Below are 27,963 nucleotides of genomic sequence, written 5' to 3' on the forward strand. Positions count from 1 at the left end.
AAAGTGTTTGCAATGTTGAGCCTTTCATTTGAATACTCTAGTCACTGATACAAGTTGTGAAGCTATTGGTGGCGAGCATAGATCTCTTCTTTCATTTGGTCCACCTCTTCATGCACATATTGGTCGTACTAATCAATGTCGTCTAGAATTTCCAATTTTCTAGAGTTGCTCGCTTCAAGCTAATCTGTTTGCGTGTCCTGAGTCTCTATTGGGAGTGCTTCATCTGGCAGATCAACTTGTTCCTCTTAGGGCTTCTCAGGAGGCTCTATCTGTGCTTCTACATTTTTAACATTTAGAGCACATTCATCTTGTTGTGGTTGCTCTCTTGGAGGAGTAAAGTGAGGAGATTCTTCAGTGTGTTCTTGTTCCTATTTTGGTGGTTCCTCCCTGTGAGGTGTTTGCTCTTTTTCTTGTGCCTTTTCATGTTCTCTTTGACGCTCTTCTTGTCAATAAAGATTCCAATCCCTCCATAGGATCATCATGTAGATTATACATGGGGTTTTTTAATCGAAATTTGAACTTTTTGGTTGATGGTTTCCATTTCTATTCAAAGTCGCCCTTGAGCCCTCTTTCAAGCTCAAATGTTGTAGCTTCTCTCTTGACCCTTGCCACTTTCTTTACAGGCTCCTCTGCTAGTGCTGTAGGTCTTGGCCTCTTCTTGGATTGCTCATCATCCACTTTAGTGTCATAAAATTTAATATCTAACTTTACCAAATGATTTTCTCATATTAAATTGATCATTCAATATGGGAAGATAAAACGGGAACATGAGTTAGGATATAGATATGTGCTTCTAAACCTATCTCAATAGGGGACCAAAAGGAGAAATGGTTGTATCTTAATAGGGGTCCAAAAGCGGTCCACCAAAGAGCAATGTGCAATACGTGCTTCTAGATTTACCTCAGTAAGGGACCAATAGAAGAGATGGTTACATCTCAATAGGGTTCCAAAAGGATGTAGTCTATCAAAGAGTAAGATGCATCTAATGGAACTTAAAAGACCTTAGGGTTAGTTTCATCAAAGACCTTCAAAAGTTAGTGTTAAAAAGTCCTTTGACCTTAGGGAACCTTGAGGTGGGAATCCTACCCAAGCATGAGGTGCTTGTCGGCTTGTTAACTAAAGTGATTAAAGTGTTTGTGGGAACCTTGCCCAAAGCTTGAGATGATTTTTATGTTTAAATGACTTAGGTTCTTGAAGTGTTCAATTCAAAGATAAACTCTCAAGAGGCATAAATGGTTTCCATGCTTAATTGACTAAGTGCTTGAAGTGTTCAATTCAACCCAAATCACTTAAGAAGCATAAAAGACACACGTCAAAATCCTCCACATGTGGCCCTCATGATATGCTTGAATCCTATTGGATAGGCTTTAAAGGGGTCCAGTGAGAATTTGGGTCCAGTGAGAATTTAGATGCATAGAAATAAATAATTAAGTTCTTTCTCTCAAAGAGAAAAAAGATGACACATGTCCAAATGATATAATTAATGAGAGAGAGAGAGAGAGAGAGAGAGAGAGAGAGAGAGAGAGAGAGAGAGAGGGGAGTGGACCAAGCTTGAGAGGGGGTATACTCTCCCACAACCACACACACACTCTCTCAGTGTGTGTGGAGTGCAAAGTGCAAGAGCTCCACATCCTTCTCCAAGCTTGTTAAGAATTAGAGAGCTTACACTAACAATCTTGGCTATGGAATGCAAATCCAACCAAGAGCCATGCTTCAATGCTTAAGCTTGCCATCTTCTTCATCTTCATTATTATTCTATTATGCTATGTTAAGCAAGAAGAGTGATGATAAGTGAGGAACTATTTCTTTCTCCTATGGATGATTCTTCTTTCTCTTCCCTACCATCATTCCCTGCTAGCTCTCTCCACCTTTGAAGGTGTTTGAGGCCTTGGGATTGAGGCTTGGGATAGTTAATGCTTTTTGAAAAGTTTATGTTATGTGTGCGCGTCAGTCACATGTGTCAATGCACGATACACTGTGTGCGAGCCACAAATGGCTCCAAGAACGCAACTAACCTAAACTAGTAAGCTCAAAGATGGCAATGGTGTGTCACTCACTGCTCTACGCTTGTTGTCGTGGAGGATTTCTCACCGCGAAGAAGGAGTTGCCGCTGCACAACGCTCAACTGCTTCGCTGCTGTTGTGTCGTCGTCGCAATGCTCGATCGCTCTCTCTCTCTCTCTCTCTCTCTCATGCATACACACACACACACACACACACAAAGAGGTGAAGAAGAAGAAGATGGAGATGGAGCAAGAGCACTCTTCAATTGCACAAATGAAAGAATGAGTGAATTTTAGGTTTAGTTGACTTTTATATGAGCTCATCCCATTCACACTTGGGCGCCCATGCTTAGCCAATAATCCCTTGAATGTTCAAGTTAGAGTGCGTCTCTCATCGGCGATCACTCTTACCCTTTTCCTATTGGACCGACAAGCCCGGTACCTGACTCTACAAAATAAATAATATAACGTCCGTCGTAGGTGATAGGAATGTGTGTGAGGATTAACATACCCCCCTTCTTGATGTAGTTTCCGTCCTCAGAAGCTATTGAGTTGAAGATCGTTCGTTGAGATGGAAGAGCATTTGAGATGAATGTCCTTAGCCTCCTTTCATCACTCCAAAATCAAACAACATTGGCACAATAATTGCATTCTCATAAACAATTAAAAAGCATATGCAGTTGTAGGCAGAAAATTTGATTGGTAATAGAATTTTAAACCATTTGTCAGCAATAAACATTAAATTGCAATATAATCACACATAAACAGTTGTAAAGGTAAAAAATTAAACAAGTCTGGGGTCGCTAATTTAACAGTTGAAAGGCACTAAAGATCAACTATTAATACCATGGGCAAGTTTCTCAATTTTCTCTGGTCAAGTAAGTTGTTTAATCACGAGAGCCACGTATTTCATGTCCGAGGGCTGACTAGAGGTTATACCTAGAAGACCTTGTGGTTAAGCTACGATAAAAGGAGTTGCTCATGAAATCATCGCCTGACTTATTTCCTTTTCTTTGACCCCCCAAAGTCTATTCACAGTGATTCAATTTTGATGTGCGTGCTTATTTTGTATTCCTTGGGTTTTTTTCTTTTCAAGTAAAAGCGCCCACACTGGGAACCTCTAGGGCTCTAGTACCATAGGTGATACATGTGAGTGAAGTACCAAATGAAGCTGAGATTTCTCTTCCAGCTTAAGATTTTACATTGTGGCACTTTGATTTTTTTGTTAGGTTGTTTTCAGCATTTTGATTTTGTAACTTTGGGGGGGTCATATAACACTGCTACCCTTCCAAGGCTCATCACTTTAGTAAACTCCCTTTATAATACTTAAGCTAAAGGTCAATAGGGACTAAACCCACTAGAAAGCCCTAGTACATTTCACACAATGCTGCCTAAATGGGATTAAGCACCTAAGTAACCATTGATTATTAGGAATGCATTCCCTATGGTATTAAGAGAAGATCTCTAACACCTAGCTTGGTCAAACTAGCTTAGTCGGACTGCTTGATTTTTAAACTTAGACAAGTGATTATGACAAAAAATTGCATTGAATTTAATGTTTGATACTAAGCAAATGCGTTGAATATTATGTTACCAATCACAATTAAAGCAGACAAACATGGATGTAAAAAGATAAGGGGCAATGCTAATGGACAAGAAACACCTGTTTGTGTTGACGGTCGCGCTTGATTTGAAGTGTGAATGAGAGAAAGATTCCATGAAGGCCCAAATCCTAACAACAGCAACACATTCCTGAACACACTAGGAAACACAAAGAATACCTCTAGAGGCACAATATAGTGGGAGAAGGAACTTTGCTAATCACTAAACTCTAAAAAAAAAACACTCCTATCGTACTAATCTTACCTCCCCTCCATCACTCGAGTGATGAGGATCAAAGGTGTTTAATGACATAGGTTTTTGTTTCAGTGTACCGAACGTGAATGTGTAAGTCTGTGTCAATGTCTTGACTTTTATTGTGCATACTTGTTTGCTAATTGCTCTTGCTCTTTATTGTTTTTGTTTCTTGTGAGTATAAAGCTTTATATATACATTCCCTAAGATTGGGAGATTGAGAGGTTAGGGAGGAAGGTCAAGAGGGAAATAATTCAATATGCTGACGTGAATGAAGACTTCCCCCCTTCCTTGGGTAGGTCATACTGTTTGAAATGTGCTCGTCACCCTTTGAAACCAATTGTTCCAGTTGGTAATAGATGAGGATTTTTGCAAGTAGTTTTCTATTACCTTAGGTGCCTCATCAAGTTGCAAGGGTGGTAAGGTACTCTCCCAGGATCGAACTTGAAGTGGTTCATCATGTGATTCTTGAACACTAGGAGGTGTGGATTCCTTTGTAGCTTTACGGAGGTCCACTATTGTAGGTGGAGGCTGTGGAGAAGCTTTTACCTCTATGGATGCATTACATGAGGAGCTAGAAGCTTCATGGGACTCCCCCCTTGCTGAGCTAGGTGGAACAAATTGAGTCTTTCTTCGGTACCCAAACTAGCTCTAGAGTGGGTCTGTAACATTCTGTGATCTCTTTCTTTCCGTGATCGTTGATTCATTTTGGAGCTACGAGATTGGGCTCACATGGGTCAGGTGACAAGTAAGAACACAATCTATGTTTTGGCACCCAGATTTGATCATTTCCTTGATAGTAGCCTTGGGTTTCCAATAGTTTTTTGGGAATCCACCGCCACATTTCCTTACATTCCTTGGGGCGAGTGGGATGTTTCTTACAAGGCTTCTGTTTTTTAGCATCAACCATGGTCACTAAAGAAGATTTAGGCACCCATTTGTATGTTATTTTTGTTATATGAGGATGAGTCTTGTCAGAAGCTATATGCATTGCTTCTAGCATATTTAAGGGTACGAGTGGTGGCATTTCATCCCCCTCAGGTGTTATACAGCTCATCCCCCTATTTCCCCAAGTGTCTATGGTTGCTGCTAGGTGGACCCAATCCACATTTTCCGACTCAGTCATCCCAGGTAGTACATCCATATACGGAGAATCTTCCCCAACATCAGTGTCCGCTTTACACGTGTAACAATACTGCAATGGGGCCGAGTGAACTGTGGTGTCAGATCTATGATCAATTATAAACTTTTTTCGTAGAGGATGTGCTTGACCAATCACAAAATCCACTTGAATGACAGAATCTTGGAACTACAAGTACACATAGTTTTTAGACCAGTCATGCACCATTTTTGCTTCCCTCATGAAAGGACGTCCTAAGATCATCTCCGATGCCATAGTGTGTTTGGAGAAATACATAACAATGAAGGTAATCCTTATTTTATGTCCAAAGACCTTGATTTTGAGATCTTTTAGCATCCCAATAGGTTTAACAATAGACCCATTGGCGATCTTCACTACTATGGTTGTGGTCTCAAGGTGAGCTCTTCCCATAGTTTCCCATCAATTTTTAGTCACAATGCTAACCCCAACGCCACCATCAAGGATTCCCTTCACAGTTAACCCCTTGGTAGTGATTGATATGGTTGCATTTGATTCATCACCCTCAAAGTATTCTCCCAACTTGTTAACAGGTATTTCTATAACAAGGTTCTCATCTAGGTTGGGCTGTGGATCTAAGTGTTCCTCCTCTATTGGCATCTCCCCAACTCCATCCATCTGTGCAAATTGTGCCAGCCCAAACTTTAGTTCTCCATTGAGGAAGGCTCGAAGAGTTGAGACTAGCTCAGGGTCTTTATATAGTTTGGACATGATGGTGGTTCTAACTTCTGAAGACATGAAATCCATCAATTTAGCAATGTTTAACGACACCTTTTGGACTTCAGTCCCTTGACGTTGGGAAGATGGGATCTCCATTTCTTTGATAGGATCAAGTAGTCCCTCTGTAAAAATTCTTTCCATCAAGAAGTGAGTACACCCATTTTCCCATGACTTTAAGTCACTTTCTTGTTGGATGACACTAGGTATGGCTAAGGGTCTATGGACTTGGTAGGTTGTTGTTGCGTAGGGAACACAGTGTCTGTAATTTGGATCTACCTAGGTGCTGGTTCTAGATCCCTTTGGGTATCTTCTACCAAACTCCTTAATTGCTTGACTCGCTCGATCTCCTCTGTAGGGTTTGGATAAGTTCCTATCTTATTCTTGGATCCTGGCCATCGTGGCTCATGAAGATCCTCCTTGTTGGTTTCTATCTTAGTGGTCGTTTTGGTCTCCATGGTTTCACCTGAATCAGAATCCTCTTCAGGGTCATTCATATATACGGGTTCGTCACTAGTCCCTATGTTGGTCTTTAACTGGGGTCCGACTTCACTGCTTTTTGCGATCTCTTCCTTCGTGTTTTCTTGTTTTTTTGAGATTGGGCAATTGATGCCGTGTCTCTTTCCTCAAGAATATAATTTTCTTTTTGGAGCATCGATCGTGTGAGTACGTTTACTGGTACCACAAGTGTACTTTGTAATGTCTCCTCGATAACCTCGATCAAGTTTAATGGCGTGATCTTTGATGCATTTGGATTATTTGGACATTGGGCAATCAAATTATCTATGCCACATCGATTACACATGAGTATTGGCATTGTAGAAGTGCTCGCTTGATTGGTTTGCATTAGTGTGGCGTTCTTTTGTAGCCTAATAGGATAGTCGGCTACACGATGTGGACCTCCACACTCATAGCATTGAAGAGGTGGTCTCTTAGCAGTGTAATTGATATTTTGGCCTCTTGCTGCAAGAGCATCTACTTGATATACAGGTTTGACTTGTCCCCAATAGTCCTCCATGTAGTATTGTGGACTTTCTTCAAGCACATCCATCCCATAGGCAATATTAGGGTCTATATCTTCCTCACATCCTTCCAAACAAGCAATATGTAACATTTAATGGCCTAAAATCTTATGTGTAGCGGAAATTAGCATGAACATAGTGAGCATTTCATTAGAGTTGATTCCTAATGAGAATTACAAGAGTGCTTGGGTGGAGAGAGCAACAAAAAGCATAACACCTAGTTAGATAGCATCGACAATACTTTCAAAAGAGAGAGCAATTAAGCTATTGACAACTGTTGAGGACCGGATTTGCATGGAGCCGGTCCCCCCTCCAAAAGGCTTTGTATTATGGTTTCTCCCATCAAGAGAGACATTGTACAATACAATTCTTTGTGTTCCTTCAAGACGAGCTAGTGCAATGAAGATGGAAGCTTCATACACCAAGCAAAACACTTAATCAATCACAACTTGAATTATCCCCGTTCTCAGACCCAAGACCTCACACACCTTCGAAGATGGTGAGAGCTAGCAGGGTATGAGAGTAGATTGAGAGGAAAAAGAAGTATCTTACGAGAAAGAAGTACATCTCCTCACATAATCACTCATATTAGCATAGCTTAGCTTAGTAATTAGCTTGGTAGAGAAGATGAGCATGCATTGAAGCTTGGCTCTTGGTTGGATTTGCATCCACATGCCAAGAGAGTGTTGATGTAGGCTTCTATCTCACAAGCTTGGAGTAGGTGATGAGCTCTCCATTAAAGCTTGGGAGGAGATAGAGTATTTTCCCTTCACACATGGTCAAGTGTGAGAGTGTGTGTGTCAATGCCAAGCAAAAATCAGCCCCCTCTCTCTCTTGGGCGAGCCCTAGCTGCTAAGTTAGTCTGGCTTTTGCCTCATTGGACCTCCCCAGGTCAAGCCAATAGGGATTAAGCAGCATAAGTGATAGCCTTCTGACATGTGTCCCCCTTTCCCCTTTTGTGAGAGCTTTAGATAATTAAATAATTAAACTAAACTCTCATTGGACCCCTTTGCCTCCTGGCCAATAGGAATCAGGCAAGCCATGGGGCTCCTGAATGCTCATTGGACCCCTTGGGAGACTGCCCAATAGTCTTCTAGGACACTTAATTCTTATTGGTTTCTTTTATTAAATGTTTTTAAATTAATTAAACTAGATTTACTCTAGCCTAATTCTCATTGGTCCACTTCAAGGGTCTTCCAATAGGAATTGGGCATACCTTGTGGGCATCTGGCCTAGGGAGCTGACATGTGTCCCTCATTCCCTTTGTGTAAAGGGAGCCTGTGTGTGTGTGTGTGTGGCTTTCTCTCTCATCCCCTAGCTTTGGGGCTCGCCCCCTCCCATGTAGGGATGTAGAAAGACTTTTTGGGCACACACTAAGCATCCAATTTTCCCTAAGGTTGACCTTTGGACACAACCTTTGAATTTTGGAACCTTAGCATTTTGGAAGTCTTAATGGGCTGAACCTTAGGGTCTTTTTAGCCCGTTGTTTCACATGGCTCTTTTGCAGATGGCCCCCCCTTTGGATCCCTATTTTCCCTCCTTTGGATCCCTACTGTGGCCGGTCTGCTAACTTAACCAATATTCTAGCTTTTTCTCCCTTGGCACTTCCCCACATTAAATGATCAGTTTAATATGAGAAAATCATTTAGGAGAATTAGATATTGATTATTATGACACAATAGATGACTCACAACCTACTTGATTCACAGAAATGATTCTCGGATGTGGTGGTTGCGGTCCTAGCACTGGAGGTGGTAAGGGTGTTGTTTGAACAACATTTTGGGCCCTAGGGACCATGTGTTGAGCTGTTTGTTCAAGAGGTGGGGCTGGCATCAATGCAGGCACTCGAGGTGTGTCTGTCCATGCTAAGGTTGGTCTATTGGCCATCGCGCGCTTAAATACTATGCAATCCTTAGTTTGATGACCATACCTTCCACATGCATTGTAGTTCCCATTGAATTTTACTCTAAAAGTAGGGCATTCACTGGTACTATGTGGTCCATAGCATACTGAGCACCATTGTTGCTCCCTTCTTAGATACATATGATTGTTCTGCGGAGCACGATTGTCTCTAAGACTCTCTTGAATAGCCTTGGTGAGATCTGCTAAAGTCATCTCAGATATCTTTGGCTCCTTAGCAATAGGCTTTAGGGTCATTGGTTGATGCCCCGATGCTTGTGAGCTAATAGATTTAGGCTCAACAGACACTCTTTCTCCTTGAATCATTAAATTATCCTCCAGTTGGATCGCATTGGTGGTGACTGCTTCCCAAGTGGTGATACCTCTAATGACTAATCCATTGTAGATATCCTCATGTCGTAATCCCCTAATGAATGTATCAAGCAATTGGTTATTGTTGGAGCGCTCATTTGGATTACAACGAGAATTCAATGCTTCAAGCGACTAATAAAGTCTCTCTCCGACTCTCCTTCCTCTCGTTGGGCTTTCTGGAGCTGAGAGGCTACACCCCAAAGCACTCCCTCTCGTATGTATTCTTTCAAGAACAGCCTCCTAAGAGTAGAGTAATTTGTTTTTTCTTCCACCCTTAGGCTTCTATACCAATCCCCAGCCTTTCCACTTAAGGTTAGGCTTAAAGCATTACTCTTATGCAGGTCATTGTGTTCTCCTAGAGAATCATATATTTGTTCAAACACTTCGATATGCTTTCTCACATCCCCGTCTCCATTAAATTTTTGTGTGAGCTTGGCTATTTGTACTGCCTTACTTCTAGGCTCTCTATCAGGCGTGTTACGCATATTCTCAGCAATAGATCGGCCAATAGATTGAGAAAATGTTGCCAAGTCACCTAAGTGAGCAGGCACCGTGGGTGGAGGTGCCCCAGACACTACACGTGGAGTAGGTATTGGCATTGGGCTTGGCGCATAGGAAGCCCTTGGGTTCCACATTGGGTACGATGTTGTGTCATGTGGCAACCCAAAGTTCGTATGTGTGGCCCTAGGCATAGCAAACGTCGGATGTGACATGCTAATGCTAGCCGGTATAGTCCCATGGAAATAAGAACTTGGGTGTTGTGGTTGTGGAGTATAGGTTGTTGAAACAATGGGAGGGGTAGGGACTACATGAGTACAAGGAAAACTGTCCCGACGGTCCTAGTGTGTTCACACACATCACTACCACATGTGTAACACTCCACACATCCAAATAGGTGTATCTTTGTTTAATCAAGATGAAAGCTGTGATTCAGCTGAAGAGACTGAGTCAAATTCTTGAATGGGTGTTTTCATTACATCTCTATAAGTGCGATCTTTCAAATTAACCCTTGTGATTGATCCCACTTGCTTTAAGTACAGGTAATTGTTCCCCTAATCCTGGATGATTTGTACTTATCGCATGAATGTCCTTCCCATAGTTAAGTTTCTTTCCAAAGCCCACATTTACAAAAGTATGTTGATAATCAATTCCACAGGAAGTAACTATCACTTGTTCAAGCAGTTCTAAGGGTTTTTTGATGTGTCCATCCACCAATTGTAATTTCATTCGATTTTGTCTAATGGCCGGTCTTTCCCATGATTCCCATACTGCTTTTGTGGCTATGGCTATGCCTGCCCCATTATCCAATATTGCCATGGTTTCTACATCATTATATCTCACCGGAAGGGTTGTGTTTCCTTCTTCCCCTTCGCAGTATTTTTTGACTTTCTTCATTGGGATGGATCAAATCTCTTTGTTATCTAATTCGTGTTTCAATTTCCCCATTTTTTTTGCGATAAGCCCTGTTATCTCCACCTTCTCTAGAGTTTTTTGTAGATCATTCCATAGATATGGTCTGATTTTTAACAGTTATCCCAAGGTAAGAGTGCATTGAATAGGTGTACATATGATTGAATGGATGTTGTCTGCCTCTAAGGTCTGTTTTGCTCTCTTTATCTGAGTGGTTCTACACACTATGGATTCATCTTCATTGTCTCCTAAGTAAGAGGGTAGTGTTTTTAAAGTCAATGGTTTAGACATTCCTAATGCTGCAGATCCGCAATCCCCATACAAGGATTGAATATCATTGTCCATATCAGGAGGTAGATTGTCTAACCAAACTTCTTCTATAGGAGGTGACTTCAAAGTTATGCGTGCTCCCATCATTAATCTCCCTTACATTTTCCCATAAATGCCCTGGCAAGTCTTCCTCCACAAAAGGAACTCCATCTAAAGTGTCTACACTGTCATGCACTATGAGCTCTGGCTCTTTAGTTTCAAGGTGGGGTTCTACCACCACTTTGGCTTTCTATTTGTTGGTTTCTACCACAAGCTCCCCAGGTTTTGCTAGACTCTCAAGCTTGGGTTTTTGTTTTTCCAACATTTTCTGAGTAATTCTTATCAAATTTTGATAAGATTCAAGCTTAGCTGCTTCCATATCTGGAGAAGGATAGTTTTTTCATTTGTTTTCTATGTTTTGGCCTGCTTTAAGTCCTGCTTGGTAAGCTTCCAAGGATGTATTAATTGGCTCAAAAATTTTGTCTACCAAAATTAATCCTCTAGATTTCATTGTGGTTTCTTTGATTTTAGTTCCAATGTCTTTCACTTTTTCTTAGAATAATTTCTTGGCTTTTTCCTTGATTTCAACCCTTTGTTTTTGCTTTCTCATCTCATATCTTTGACTTCTTCTTTTCTTGGTCTTTTGAGAGAAAATTTTAGTGTTCTCTGATTCATTAGAGGAGTTATGTTTCTTTTTCTTAGCGTGGGTCCTAGTGATCACCTTGATTGAAACAATAGGTTCACTCTCCGAAGAGCTACTAGGTATCACTTGGACTACATTTACTACTGCTTTTCCCTTGTTTAAAGGATTTTTTGGACAGTCTTAAGGAAAGTATCTCCCCTTTTTGCAACATTGTATACAAAAGGCTGCAATTGGCTTAATGTTCTTGTCAAGTTCTGGCATTCATTTTTCCAATGACCATCTGCACCAGAATTATGGTAGTTTCCAGTCCTTGGCTTAATCACGGGTCTTACCATAGGAGGTCTAACGCCTTGATTAGCTACATAGTACATCGGCGTAAGCTCTGGTGTAGCATTAGTCACAGGTTCTTCCATTGGAGGTGGATGTGAAATATACCACTCCCCTTCTACCATTACTATAGATGGACTAGGCTCCACATAAGGTGTAGCATGCACTAGTGCTTGTTCATCTATGACTCCTTCTAAATGCATGTACTTTACAGGCACTACATTATGTCTAGGATGTGGAGGTTGTTGACCCAACACTGGTTGTGGTATTTCCATACCCATTGGTGGTCTTTGTACAGGGGCCATATTAGGTAGATATCTGTACATGGGTTGTCCTTGTGGCTTCATTGGCACATATTGAACATTTCCATTGTAGTTTGGTCGGTAATAGCACTCATTGGTCTCATGGTTGGTCCATTTACCCTCGATAGCACACCATTTTTGTGGCCTAATTGGTTGTCCCTGTTGAGGTATCCCTTGCCTTGGTCCTCTCATAGGTGCTTTTTGCATATTATTCATCATTTCATTCATCCTTTTGAGCATACCTTCTATGGCTATTAGTGGTGCTGCAGGAGCTGTTCCCACTTATGTTGGTTTTGAGGATGCTCTTTTCTCACTCTAAAAATATCACAATTGTCTCCCAAGTCAATAGCATCTGATACACACTCTTCTAGGGTCATATGTTTCTTGCTATACAGTATAGCATGAAGTTCTTTGTTCAGCAATCCTTCTATAAACAATGAAAGTAGTCTTTCTTTTGCATGTATTTCTAGTTATGGGCATCTTGCAATGTATTGTTTCATCCTAGTTGCACAATCTCTAACAGACTCACCTTGTTTTTGTTTGAAGATATAGATTTGAGCTACCATATTATGTTTGATCCCAGTTTTGGAAGATGTAGCTACAAATCCCTGAGCTAATGTATTTAAGTCCACGATTGACCTTATGTTTCCTTCTAATGTCATTATGAATCCCTCAAATTGAGTGTGGAAATCAAATATATGTTCTGCTCTTAGCACTTTCTTAAAGCCAGCTAAATGGTCATATAGATCCCCAGATCCACTGTATTTTTTGACCCATTTTTGAAAATCAGTTGGTCTGACACGTCAATTTGGTTCGGCTCCACCAACTCTTCTGGTAGTTGGTCCTGTCTTGAGTCCTTCAAACCAATCTATTGAAAATAGTGACTCATGTAGCCCTGGAGTGGCTTTAGTGTCACCCGGTTTCCTTCTTCGTGATGAGGTAGGTTCGAGTTTTCTAACATTGCTTCCAAAAGACCTCTCGTGGAGTGCCTCTCTTGGAATAGTTTTTGCTCCTTGGCCCAATATCCAATCTCTTATATAGAGTACACTTGGTATTTGGTCTGTTCTACCTCTTCAGGACTCACCATAACAAAGTTATTTTTATAAAAATCCCTAAAAAGGTAAGATGGTAGATCTGCTAAACCCTTCTCTTTGATTTTGAAGATATAGATGAATTTCATGGGTGTTAACTGCCCTGATTTAGCATGAGAGGTCCACAAAAAATCCTTGACGTTCCTATCCTCCCAATAATAGACTTTGATCCTAGGATTATCCATGCTAAGTTGTTTCAAGGGTTTCATATCAACTTGATCGTATCCGTCGAATTCTAAAGTTGGTGGACCTTCTTTTGCTACCATATCCGGAATGAGTGTATTCACTTCTAATCCTCATTTGTCTATCACATGAGGGTTTCCAAATTTTAAATATTGAGTCTTGTTCTTATCCATATATATTTTCCCTTGGTTATTTGCCCTTATTTCCTCTTCAAACTCTATGTCATGGTCATCAATGCGAATGGCATACTCCTCGTTAGGATCCAGGTAAGCTTGAGCTCCATGGTCATTAGTCTTATAAAAGGTGAGTATGTATTTATATCGCATTGTCGTTCCGGTTCTTGAATGAATCAAATAGGAAGACATTTCAAATGTTGAATCTGAAAAAGCGATTGAGACTTCTTCAAAGATAGTGTCCAAATGATCACCTTGATTCACACTCTCTTCGGTGGATACTCTACTAGCGGTCTCTCCAAATATACCTTGATTTGCTAGTATACGGCCAGATCTAAGGTTCATATAGACTAGTTAAGCCCTGGATAGAGTACTTATCGTCAGATTGACTTGTTATCCGTTTTCTCCAGTTGACCTAAATGCAACTCCTGTCAAGCTTTCAATTGCTTGCCTGCAACCCAATTCTTGTATTAGTTTTAATCAAGTTAGCTATTCTTTCACAAAGACTGTACAATTTTCGCTAACTATTGTGATGGTCTATGTATATCACTTCAATCTGAGCTAAGTGAGTCAGCAAATGAGACTTTCACATTTTACCTTTGCAAAGAGCTAAAGAACTAATCTGCAACTTGAAAACTGAGTGAACATGTACCAATTTGGACCCGATGGAACCCAAAATTGATCAGTGGCCTTGTATTATGTTGTTCTAACATTGTACAAGCTCAAAACTCAAAAATCTTGTCTCTAGGTCTTAGTAGCATATAATCGCGATTATTTACTTTTCTCAGTTTTTACACTTTTCAGGCTTGTTTTGCCAGGTAATCACCTTGTTGTGATCTCTGGACAAGTTTGGTTGAGTTTGAACAAGATTTGTCCAAGTTATCAACTATTTATTGTCCGTAGACTCTGATTCCAAGAATCTGGCTTAAGTCTCCATTTTGTGATCCAAATTTCACCAAATTTGATTTGTGGAGTCTACTTGATATGCCTTATCTTGTGGTATACTCAAATGTGCAAAATTGTCCAATTTTGTAGAAGATGTAAATAATCGCAATTATTTACTATTGGGGATTTTTTTGTAACTTTTTGCCAAAATGTTGATACCAACTGGTTAAGCAACTCAACTTAAGCTCCCTAGCGTTTCACCAGATTTGGATAATTACTGCTCAATTTGTCAATAGTTTTCTGTCCGTAGATTGACTTTATCAATGATCCAAATCTTACCAAATTTGATATAAGTGCTCAATATAACCTGATAAAACTGGTGGTATGCTTAGTTGGTCAAAAAATTAAAAAATCAAACAAAAGTAAATAATTACACGATTCTTTACTTCTGATAAATTTTTGCATCTTTTTGGTCAACTGAGAACATATACATGTTTAACACTTCAATCTAAGCCCCTGAGTCAAGTTTCACTAAGTTTGAGCAAGATTTTCTAAGTCACACTCAAGTTCTCGACAATTAGTACAGATTTTAGTTTTTCTCGTGGTTTTGGTCTGTTTTGTGATCCAAGATCTATAAGCCTTTATAAAGGATGTTTGCAATTTTGCATAGAGTCTTTGGTATCATCCTTGTCAATTTTGAGCTAAAAGTAAATAATCACGATTATTTACTTTTGGCCTAAAATGAACACTTTTTGCAATTTTTTCATTGGACAGTCTTTCTATGGCCTATTTTAAACCTCTGAGTCAAGTCAAAACTTAATTTGGTCAAAAATCTCAAGAAAAATTAAATAATTTAAGTTTTTGCAAACTCTTGAAAATTTACCTCAAATGCATCCTGAAGCTTACCCACTGGTTCATACAACTTTTAGAGCGTTATCTCCAGCCGGATTCAGTGGTTGACAGTCTTTTGGTGTTGTTTCAAGCCGTAGACTTGAAATTATGCAACTTCACATAAACAACTCACAATTGATTCTTTTGAAGTAAGCCATGCTTTGAGATCCCACCTCGGATTCTACTTACCCTATTCCTAGGTTCTACTGCGATGGGGTTGTGGAAAGTGTCCACAAACACTTGTTTTCTTATTATTTATAGTTTTTTGAGCCTTGATGTAAGATTTATCTTATCTATCAATCATTCTCAAAATCCTAATCTAATCCTACAATCCTACAAGGTACTTAGCAAGTACAATCTACTTCCAAGCTACCTCTATATAGCAAAAGATGACACTCTTAAGAGAAAGTTAAACTCTGGGTGTACCTAGAGTAAGTTAATGACAACTACACAAGACGCTCATATTTTCCCTAGTTTAGGTCTATTTGTTCCCCGACAGCAGCGCCAAATGTGGGACGGGTTTCTAACCTCACTCCTATCTTATTGCAGACATAGCGAGAACCACGAACATAATTGTCAATCTATAGAACGAAGCTGACTCGACTAGTGCATAGAGGCTACAAGAGCGTTTCAATCTCTTGGAAAACAATAGACATCTCGCATCGTACTCAAGCTACACTCAAATGACCAAAGCCACCGAAAGCCAGTCACACACTGATCGACAAACAAAACATGATCATTACAGCATCAAACGACATCCAAATGTTACGAAACTTCTATGACATGTATATAATACCTAAGCACACATGCTTATGGTCTCAAATCTCACTTTAGGTCAAGTGAAAAAATCGCAATTATTAACAACAGTGAGTTTTTGACCTAGTCGTTTTTGACCTAAAATGTATCTAAATGCTTAGCAATGATGCCCCAATACCCAACCTATGCTTACTTTATGATTTTCTAGCTTAAATTCTTACTTATGATGAAATTAGGCCACGGGTCTGTGATGCCAAAAGCTATGGATTACCATGATATTTTTACGTCAATGCATAGAGCTCTTACGTACGGTTGCAACGCAACAAATGGCATTACAATGTGACAACCAGGAAGGGAATAGAAAGCACGAGAAGGAAAAAAGTGAGTTCCGCTAGCTCATGCTCTATTTCTATTATCCAAAACTTATAAAATACTTACAAAAATTGGATTTTATACCTTAGCCAAGGTTTTTGTGGTCAAAACTAATAATCTGGGAGCTCTAACTAAAGATAGGTTGATACAATCTGGAAGCTTGTAGCCCCGGCTCATCAATTACACTATTTATCTGGAAAGTAGAAGTTACAACATTCCCGATTCATCAAAATAATAAGTGTTTTTACAATAAAAGCTCCAAAAAATGTTATCCGAGTCAGCTTGCTGCTAACATTCCTCCCCTCCTCGACTGTGTCATCCCTTGACACAGCTTCATGGATTGAAGTAATCTTCGGGTTGACGGCTGGCGAGGCGGTCTTTAAGCACATGTAGTGCTTTCTCATATTTGATTCTTTGTTCTTTTTCTGGGACTTGCAAGAACTGTATGGTGACTCTTTTTTTAAGTTCAATGGTTGAATAGCCAACAAATCTTGATGTAAGGTTACTTATCACTGGACCAAATATCTTCGTTCACCAAGTGAAGAAACCTGTATAAAATACTTCTTCAAACGCCAACATATTGCTAGAGGGTAGAAACATGCATCTTGCGTAGAAGCCATAAAGGACTTCTTCTGAAGGCTGTCCACTTAAGTCATAACAGAGAACTTTATTGCCTTCAAGAAAAGATATCCATGGTGCTCCGGCTTGCTCAGGCTCGTGAAAATCTTGAATGCAAGTGAGCAGCATTCTGCAAATCTTATACAGCATTGCACATGTGAGGTCAGGGAGGCTCTTGACGAAGGTCATGGAGCCCGTTAGGGTTTTCACCATGTACTATTCCGTTGCTAGTCCTTGCTGGTCAGAAAGGCTCTTGACGAAGGTCATGGCGCCCGTTAGGGTTTTCACCATGTACTATTCCGTTGCTAGTCCCTGCTCTGGAGCTGGTAGTCGTGGATAATTCAACCATGTCAACCTCTTCTTTTTTAGTGCTTCATATGCCTGCCATGTCCTTACCCTTGGTACAGGACAGAATGTAGGATCTTTTTTTGGAGCTGCAGGTGCTCTTGTGAATAAAATGAGATATCTCGAACTCTTGTTCAACCAGTTCTTTCTCCACTTGGGGTGGATATCCTCTGAGCCTTCTGCTTGCATATCCTTGTATAGTCCTTTGTTTTACCTGTAGTAGCTCCACTTTGATCAATGGGTATGGTAGTGATTGATGATGCCACTGAGCATTGATTTGGATGGGAATGAGTTGAGTTACATTGACTGAGTGGAGCACTCTCAACTCCCAATCCATTGTTGCTTTCCATTCGGCATCTGTTTCTTGGACAATATGCTCTTTTAGTGCATCTTCTTGAGCTTTAGAAAGCTGGACCATGGGCACTTGCTTAACTTCAGTGAGTGGTACTTGAAATTCCGACTCTTCTTCTAGCCCTTTTGACCGTTGTGTTTCCATCTCAACAAATGAGACTGAGGGTATGTCGATGGTTGGCTGTTCAGAGGGTCCTGCTTCATCATGAGTTCCAGGTTGTCCCTTCTCAGCAGTTGATTGACTCTCTTTAATTTTGCTATCTCTTTGAGCAATTGTTCTTCTCTTTGGACCCGCCATCAATGCAAGGTCTCGTCTTTGCAATTGTTCCAGCTTCAACTCTAACTCAAGGTCCTTGTTCCTCTTTTCTAAAGTCTTGTAGACTTCATTTGTTCCCTTGATTGAGGCAACAACAGGGTTTTCTCTTATCTGTCTCAAAAATACGGCCTGATCATTGATCCATTGCTCAAAGTACTGCAAAGAAGCATTAGCTACATCGAGTTGCACTTGGATCATTTGTACTGACAGGGTAGTGGTGAGAAGTTCATTGGTTACTTCTGTCAACTGTTGATCTTTGCTTTTGCCGGCATTGGATAATTTATCTAGAAGCTCTCCTAGCTCTTCCATGTCTTTTTGTTGCTTCTCCTTTGCTATTTGGTGTTGTTCTACTTCACTTTTCAGCTCTTTGATCTGTCTTTGAAGATCTACAACAATGTTCATTCGGTCACCCAGCTCTCCTTGTAGAGCATCAATGACAAGTTCAAGTTCCTTAGCCTTAGTACTACGGCTTACTACTGCTATTCGCATCCTATCCGTCATCAGCTGCATTTTCTTGGCATATTCATTGACTTGCATGATAACTTTGTCATTTGTTTTCCAATCTTCAGGCTCTCCTTGAGGTTCTTTAGAGGTTTTAACTGTTTCAGTTTCTGGCTCTTTGGGTTGTGCTGTGGCTTCTGCTTCTTGAGGCTTCGTGGATGCCTCGACTGATTCTGGTTGTGTTATTGTAGAAGGTCCAGCTTCATTGCTTTTTGTTTTCTTTGGCTGTTCAAAACTGGGGTCTTCCTGTTGTTTCTCTTTTTTCTTTCCTTCCTCGCCTTCATTGGGATTAGCGGTTGGTGAAGGATTTGGGCTTGGCATTGGATGGTCTTCTTGCTTTGTAGTGGGTGAAGTGGGTTTTGGAGACGTCTCACCCTGGTCGTGATAGCCTCTGCTTGTCTTTGTTGCTTGGCTGCATCCTCCTTTGCTTTCCTTTCAGCTTCTTGAGCTTCCTTTAGCTTTAGAGCTTCAGCTTCCGCATACATACGCTCAAGAAAATCCTTGGGATCCTCTATCTCTTTCCTTGCAGGGTTCTTGGTTCTTCGTCCTCTTGTATCTCTTGGACTCCACCTTTTCAGGGTCCTCACCTACATCTTGGCGGCTCCTTTCATATGTTTGCTTTTCTCTTTCAAATCTCGCCTTCTTTTGCTGAGGTTTCTCTTGGTGTGCTGCTACTGCTTTCTTTTTCATTTCTTCAATTCTTGCTCTTCTTTCTTCATTGTCCGAGCCTTCATTGCTATGAGCTTGTGTACTGTGGCGGTCTCTTTGATAAGAAGTGGAAGTGTTGATGGTAGAGGTGAGTTGGTTCTTCCACTTGCCTTTGGATGAGATTAAAAAATGTGGCAGTAGCAGTATCTTTGGTAAAAGTGCCTACTGTCTTTCTATCTCTAGCCCGCATCGTCATACCTTCAGTTGGAAACTTCAGTGCCTTGGCCACTATCTCTTTAGTGATTACCACTTCTACTTTTTTCCCTTGTTGGTCGGTGATTTGGGCTGACCCATCTTCTTTGATTGTGGATAGTAATTCATATGCCTTCTGGAAATCCACGCTGCATGGTTCCTGGTCGTAGAAGTCTCTTAGGCTTAGCCTTCTGTTGGCTTCTTTTGTGTCTAGATTTGCAGCTACATCATATAGCTCCTTTGGTAGCATTTGCAGTTCTACTCGGTGTCCTTCTTTGCTCTTGAATCTACCAGTGAAAACAGTTGTATTGTTTTCTTCAAGTTGTTCCTTAGACAAGTAAGTTGCCTTGGGCGTCTTTACTAAACTTGGATCTAATTGGTAAGGTGGAAACTCTTGCAACTTTTCTTTTTGGGACACCCTTTTCTTTGCCTTCTCAGCAGCTTGCATTACTCCAATTAAGTGAATACAGTGTCAAAGTTAGAAATTTTTGTGAATGCCGCTCTAAAATGCCCTGGGTCTGAATTGCTGTTGATAAATGATGTCCATTTTGCCTCAAATCAATTTTTGAGCATGCATAGATGCATAAAAACATGTAGAGATCAAAATCATGCAGTTCAAGCAAAAATTGCAATAAAAGTAAATAATTGCGATTATTTCTAGCTGGGGATTTTTCATTTTTCTACTTTTTTCATTTTTGACATCATAGACTTGAAATATATGGCATTTAGGTGCTCTGAGTGAAGTGTGGGCTCATTTGAGTGCACTGGGTGGAAATGGTGCCAGATTTAGGCTTTCAGGCTGTGAAACAGTAGCTACAAAAAGATTTTGAGTTTTTGAGATCCAAACTTGCTCAAATTTAATTAGTGGACTTGGAAAATTATGTTCTTTGGTCCCATTAGGTTAAAGTTATAGATTTCACCAATTTTGACAAGAAAGTAAATAATCGTGATTATTAACCTTTTCATCAAAATGTACATTTTTTGTTGCAACTTGGTTCTAGGCATGATGTAGACTCTGTGTATGAGATATGGGGTGATTTGGATTAAAAAATGTGACAGATAACTCAAATATTGGATTGGAAAGACTTTGGTGTGTTTTCTTTACAGTTTCTAAGTTTTTCTTGATAATTTTGGCTCATACTTGAAATGTGGTATGTAATAGATGTGTACAAATGATAGGTGAAGTGAAGAGATCATTTTCAATCCAAACAAGCACAAAAGTAAATAATCACGATTATTTACAACAGTCAATTTTTTTGTAAGACTTCACAATTTGATGACCTAGACATATTCAATACATCTAAAACAAGTCCTAAAATGAATTTGGTAAAGTTTTATCGTGTCGACATCACTTCGTGCTCTTGTCAACTCTGACATCTGCCTTGACTGTTTTCATGAAACCTTCCAAGTACATTGTGTATAGACCTAGTCTATGAGCAGTCCGTGGAGTCAGAATCCAATTCTAGCATATGGAAAAAACCTAGATTATCTACTTCTGACCCCCCCAATCCCTGCCGAATGGTCATCTGGTGATATAGAAGTGTTCTATTATATAGGGGCATGCTACAACTCAAGTCTCGTCTAATTCGGTTGAGCTGACAGGCCGCTATGGTCAATTTTGTGTCGTAGGACTTCACGCATTGCTAGGTTTCTAAGGATTTTTCCTGATCCTAGACTTGCTACCCAGCCATATAGAATTGTTCATTGATAATCTTAGAACTTACTCCTCATGTATCGTGTGAGACGGCGATGTAAATGGACGATTGTGGACTCCAAAAATCGCGCGCAAAGAAGGCAGAGAGCTCTCTCCTCCAAGAGTGTGATAGTATATACACTATTTACACTCATCAGGGAGATGTTATCAGTTAAATTTTCCCTGTAGATGACTTGTTAGGTAATTTTGAAAAAAATCACACATTAACATCAAACTTTTTCCTCCCTCTTCAAACATTGCCCTTAATTACTTAGTTTCCTTCCACCCCTCCTAGATGGCGTACTCCGGGACGACTGTGTGCATGGGTTGAACCATCATGTCTATGCATAGCCTTGGCTGGCTCTACCATGCTTTGAAGATCAATACAATTCAAACCATTATGTTGTGCAAGAGTTGGGTCTTGAGTAAGTAACTCATGGGTTTTTGAGGTTGAGGTTTTCTTTTGCTGTTTCCCAAAGAGCAAGTCTTGTAGCTTGTGTGCTCTTTGCTTTATTGTACCGTCAGGATGCTTTGGCATGATGATTTCATGAGCTTTTGGTATCATGATGATGGTTTTTGAGCTTGAACTTGCCATTGGTATCTCAATTTTTCTTCAATGAAATGATGTGGTTGAGTGTTTTGAGACTTAACTCTCCACTGCTTCATCGGTTTTATAGTTTGCGGAGAAGATAAGTGCTTTTTTTCCCTCCAAATCCATTTTGATTTAGGTTCTCTGCTCAAAGATGCTCTTCTTTGTGTTTTGAACATTGGAACCGTCTTTGGTACAATAGATGATGTTTTGGGCACCCAAATTTGACACGGCTTGTCCTTAAGTTGTGCTTTTGGTACCCAGATATACCTGACTCCTTTAATGCTACTTATAGCATTTGCCTTGTTGATAGGATGGAGAATATTTATTGCTTCGTGGTTTGTTCTGTTGGGAATCTCCTTTCCATTCCTCTTTGCTTGGTGCAATTGGAACAATGAGTTATCCGCCGTTGAGTGATAGCTTGAGATGATTGGAATCCCAATCTGGTACTGCTTTGTATGTCAGCATCCATGAGATTCCAAGAATCACTATTTCATTCATGTGTTCATCTAGTAAGCATACAAACAAATGAGGGCATGAACATCAATGTACTATCACATTTAAATTGACTACTCCCAGTGTTGGTGTTGGGTTCTTGTTGCATCCTTTAATAGCCGATATTCCTGATGTTAAGGACTGATTCGTTGCTTTCTTGTACATGGAATAACTGATTGCATTTAATCGAGCTCCCATATCAACCAAAGCATTTGTCCTATGATTTTTCAGTTGTACTTTGATGCGAAGGTCCATTCCATCTGACCATTCATCATCTATTGATATTGCATCCTTTTGTAATTCCCGTAGTCGGTCATCTAGTTCCAGAGTGTTACTGGGAATAGGTAATTGTTGATTTTTGAGAGAAGCTTTCCTTTTGAGTACTCAAAGCCGAGATTCCTCTTGGGCTTCATCAATAACCTGATGTCGTTTTATCTTTCTTTTCTTTGCTGCATACATCTTTTCTAGCAATTCATTAGTTAGTGGAAAATTGTACTTCTTTAAATGACATCCACTAATCCAATTAGCCATTGGTTCACCATCTAGGGTGGACAACTTAACTGCTCCACTTGGAGATACGTCTTCAATGATAAACGGTCCGTTTCCCTTTTTCTTAAACTTGGAAATATGTTGCTTAAGGGAGTAGACTAAAAGTAAGTCCCCTTTTTTGAATATTTTTTTAACTAGATGGGGATGAAAAAACTATTTTTGTTTTTGATTTTGTGCATAGATGTGAGCTATAGTTGTTACCCTTTGCTCATTAAGCTTTTCTAAATCTTCAAGCCTCTGTGGCAGTTCATGTCCAGTCCACTCGAGATCCTTAGCTATCCTTAGTGTCGGCAATAGAAATTCTATCGACAATATGGCATCAAGACCATAAACAAAGTTAAAGGGTGTAGCATTTAAAGCTGTCTTGAATGAAATTCTATAAGCCCATAGAGTGGCATGGAGATTCATTTCCCAATCAGTTCGTCCTGAACTAACCACTTTAGTCAATACCGAGCTAAGAATTTTATTCGTATGCTCAGCTTGTCCATTTGGTTGTGGGTGATAGGGAGCCGATTTGTTATGGATGACTATAATTCATTAAGCAGATACTCAATTACCTCATTGAGGAATGAGTTCATTGAGGAATGAGTTCCCCTATCACTGACAATTTTTATTGACAATCCATATCTTGTGAACACATTCTCATACAAGAATGCAGCTGTGGTTATGGCATCATTCTTTTGGGTTGCTTTAGCCTCTACCCACTTGGTCAAATACTTCGTAGCTACAATGATATATTGAGCTTGGGTTCTATAAGCAGTGGCTGTATTGGCCCAACAAAGTCTATACCGCATTTTGCAAAATCTCTAGCCCCAATCATTGGTCTTAAAGGCATGCTATCTACACGGGTTGGAATTTTTGCTCGTTGACATGCATCACACGTTTGAACATATTCCTTGGCATCTGCAAAAAGTGTTGGCCACCATATGCGTGCCATCAAGATTGCTCTTGCGGTGGTTCTATAATGGGAATATATTTGTCTTCATTTGCACAAAGACGCAGATGTTGATCCTTTCCTCTTCAATATAATTGGTTTCCAATAAGAGCATAGTCTCTTGCTTCAGCTTCAATTGCTCTTTGGCGGTGTTTGCTCATATCCTCAGGAAATGTTCGGCTGGATAAGTAAGTAAATAAATAGTTACTCGACTTAGGAACAAGTGATATTTGGAACAATGAAGTATGGGTGCTTGTTTCTGGCATTGAGGACATTTTTTTATGAATGAGTGAGCATCACTCTTCATAGTTGGCCAAAATACTCTAAGTCTCAAGATTCGTTACATAGTTTGGTCTTTTGCAAAGTGAATTCCCACTATGGTAGTATGTGCTTGACTTAGGTATTGGGTTTTCTCCTCCGGATCAATACACAAAAGCAATATTCCATCTCAATTTCTTTTGTATAGCCTTCCAGCTACTAATTGATACATAGCCGATTGCTCAATTAATCTGATTGCAATAGGAAGTGGTATTTGTAAATCCACTTGAGCTATGGTCATCAATGATACCATATTTTTCGACCATCAAGGTGTCATTTCCACGGAGAACAGATATGCATCTGGTAGATCATTGTCTACTCCCTTGGGTGGTTCTCCTGATATAATCCTTGACAAATGATCTACTCTTTGGTGAGTGGTGCCCTTTTGCACAATTACAGTGAATTCAAATTCCGGAAGAATGATGAACCATCTCACTATTCTTCCTGTGTTGCTGGCTTGTTGACCAAGTACAATAAGGCTTGGTGGTCCACAAAGAACACAAATTTGTTAGCTAACAGGTAATGTCTATACTTTTATACGGCATAGATCATTTATAATCGTTCCCTTTCAGTGGTTGTATAGTTTTTCTCTGCCATATTCAATTGTCTTCTAGCATAAGAAATAAAAAAATCAAATTTACCATCTCCTGGTTGAGCTAGTATACACTCAATGGCAAAATTAAAAGCATCTACATGTATGTGGAATATTTTATTCCAATTTGGTGCTTTCAATATTGGGGCTGAAGTGAGAGATTGGTTAAGCTCTATGAAGGATTCCTTACACTCATCAATCCATTCAAAGAGTGTAATCAAGCTGTACATGGGTTTTGCAATTATAGCGTACATGTAAATGAATCATTAGTAATATCCACAATGTCCCATGAAAGCTTGAACCCCTTTGACTATTGTTCATTAGGAAAATATGGACTCTCCATGGGCATTGTAAGAATCCCTAATTTCAACGAAGCCTACCAAGATTAAGGGGGACAAAGGCTTTGAATGGGGCTGTTTTGGTAGGGTCTCCTCCACCTTTGACCCCTAAAAAGGTAGGGGGAAGGGGGGGGTAAACATTTGAAAAGTAGGGAAGGGGGGCGAGGTAAACCATTTGAAAAGTAGGGGGGGGGGAGGGGGGAGAATGCTACTCTTCTCTCTCTAGCTTTTTGGCCAACTTGTAAGTGGCCTCTTAACTCTCCCGTGCCACCTAATCAAATCCGTGGGTCAAAGAGGTCAAAAAAGTGACTTTTTTCAAAAACTTTCAAATAAACTCTATTCCCCTCTAAAAAGTGGCCCCAACATATATACATATAAAAAAAGATTTTAAAGCTAAATTACTCATAATTCATCATTTTTTTACTCCCTCCAAAACTTTTAAGAAATTCCCCCCAAAATTGACCACCCTCCCTCCTAATCTAAGATCCTCTCCTACACCCATCACCCTTGCACCTTCACCTACACACCCATCTCCTTTCCATCTCTCCATCCTTCAAGCTCCATCTCTCCATCCTACAATGCCTCTTGACGACGTGACCAATGTCCCAGCAAGCTGTTCACGCGGTAGGTCTCGAGAGGTTTTTCGACAAAGAAGACATGCTTAGGTACATTAACTTCAGCCAACGAACGCCGCACTCAAGGGGAGAAGAATGTGGATCTCTGGATAGAGGGATGCTTGTACCCAAAGGATCCTTCTCTCAATGTCCATCCGCCTTTTACAAACCTTCCATCACTGTTGCAATATGTTGGAAATGGAGAGCAAGGTTTGTTGGGCTACTGTAAGAGACTCAACAGACACGATATTGCTCGGTCCAGGATCTACTTGCGTCATTGGCAGTTGCTGAATGGGAGTTTCCACAATCTTCAAGATCAGATGCAAACAGCTACTTGTGCGCTCGAGGAGGCAAAGAGCACCATTGCAACCAAGGAAAATGAAATTAAAAAGCTCTCTCACGCATGAAGAGTACTGCCATGGGAGGTAGGGTGAGGAAACGGGAGTTGTCCAAAATTCAGACTCTTGCACCACGTGGTGGGGCAAGAAAACAAAGGGTGATAGCTATGAGGTAAGATGTTCTGCCCCTCATGTTGTTTAAGTCTAGTACCGCTCATCATTGTTGTTTTGGGTAGTAGGAACTTCGTCGAAGAAACGTGTGGTGGCGAGAATGCGTCAGCTCAGGCATCTTTACTTCGTTCTTGTTTCAACAAAGAGGACTTTATTGGGATGCTTGATGCTCTAGAGGCAAAACACTTGAAAGATGCAATCACTAAGAGAGTTCTTCAAATTTTTTCTAATATTTTCACTGACCTAGATATTCAGGATATTTGTGATGTTGTTGGGATTAGTACGAAGGGCTATCAAGCAATACATCAAGTGTTAAAAGATGCATTAAGAAGTCGAGGAGTCACGGAAAACCTATTCCCACTTCCTCACAGAGTGGGATTGCCAAGAGGGTGTCAAATGAACATGTTGTTCACCGATTAGGGGACTACTTGTATATTGAGGACATGATGCCTCTTCAGCCACTCCATAGCAAATTGCAAGAAAGGAAGGGGCGCGAGAAGGAAAGCGGTGCTGTTTCTAACAATGTGTTGTGGACCAAAGGCTTTGTTTACACCAAATTCAACAATATCTTTGTGGACTTGATATGATTGCAGCAATCCATGGCTGTTTTCTGCAATTTGAGTGATGCAGGTTAGTTTAGGGTTGCCTACATGCTCTATGATGTGTCGTAACATGCACTTTGAGGCTTTATATTGTTGGCAGTTCTTGAAGGCAAGCTTGTGTTTGTGTTGAAGTTGGATGAGTGTGTAATTATAAAAGGGAGAAAGTTGGAGAGAATGAGCATCACGCTTATGAATGAAGCCCTAGCTTATGCCAAGCAATCTTGCAGTTCGAGTGAAGTGACAAAGCCCTCTTTTAGTGTGCAATCAGAGAAGGATATATGGTGGCTTGGTGAAATCGAAGTTCCAAAAGAGACACATGAAGTCCTTGCATGGATTTTTAGTAGAATCCCATGGGTCACAGAGGTCATTAAAGCTCAAATAAACGGTGAGAAGCTCATGGTTCTAGGGCATGGGGAGTTTGATGTTGACTGGCATTTAGGTGGTGATCTAAAGACCATAAAGTGCATGCTTGGACGCAAACAGGGTGCAAATTCTTTACTTCCCTGCCCATTCTGTGTGAAAGGGCACAAGACAAGTCGAGCAACTCAAGTGGAAGGTCGGGACGAAGATAATGATGATCATATAAATAGGGAGTGGCAAACTTTGGTACTTTCATGTGATATGCTAGAGGTGCCCAATAGGGATAGCAAAGATCCTGGGTGGAACCCCATAATTCCCTTCTCCCTCAACAATGTTCACTTTTGTACATTGCATGCGTTTATGCAAATATTTGATAGGATGCTAAAGCATCACATTGATTATGCTTTCACAATGAAGCCCCTTCAATGTTCAAAAGACTCCTTGCAGGGGGTGGGATGCTCCTTAATGAGATTGGATGTCACCGATCAAGGGTGAACATTGTAGCAGAGACTTGTAGGGAGAAGACATATGAGGTGGCACAGAAGGTTTCCATGAATGGAGCCAAGGCATGTCAATTTTTCAAGAAGATGTCAAAGTCTCCAATGCAGGTACACAAGGCAAGTGTTGATCTAGCAAGTGAGAAGCGGTGGGAGTTGTGGAAAGATTTGTTTTCATGCACGACAGACAAAGATCCCAATGTGGAGGTTGCTAACCAACGCAAGCTAGTATGGTCATCCTTTCAAAAGGTTGTGCAATTGATGAATCTTTCAAGCACCACCGTTGAGCAGCGAGAGGAGTTCAAGAAGGTGCTTTATGAGTTCACAAAGGCCGCTAAGGACAGATGGTCTGAAAGCAAGATTACACACTACATGGTTTGTTTTAACAGATTTAATAGATATGCAATGTTTGAAAATGCAACTTTTCTATTGGCTTATCTCCTTTTTGGTTGTTTTAGCACATTCTCTATGCGCA

This window comes from Adiantum capillus-veneris, chromosome 28 (genome assembly GCF_014529385.1).
Source record: "Adiantum capillus-veneris isolate H3 chromosome 28, ASM1452938v2, whole genome shotgun sequence".
NCBI lineage: Eukaryota > Viridiplantae > Streptophyta > Polypodiopsida > Polypodiales > Pteridaceae > Adiantum > Adiantum capillus-veneris.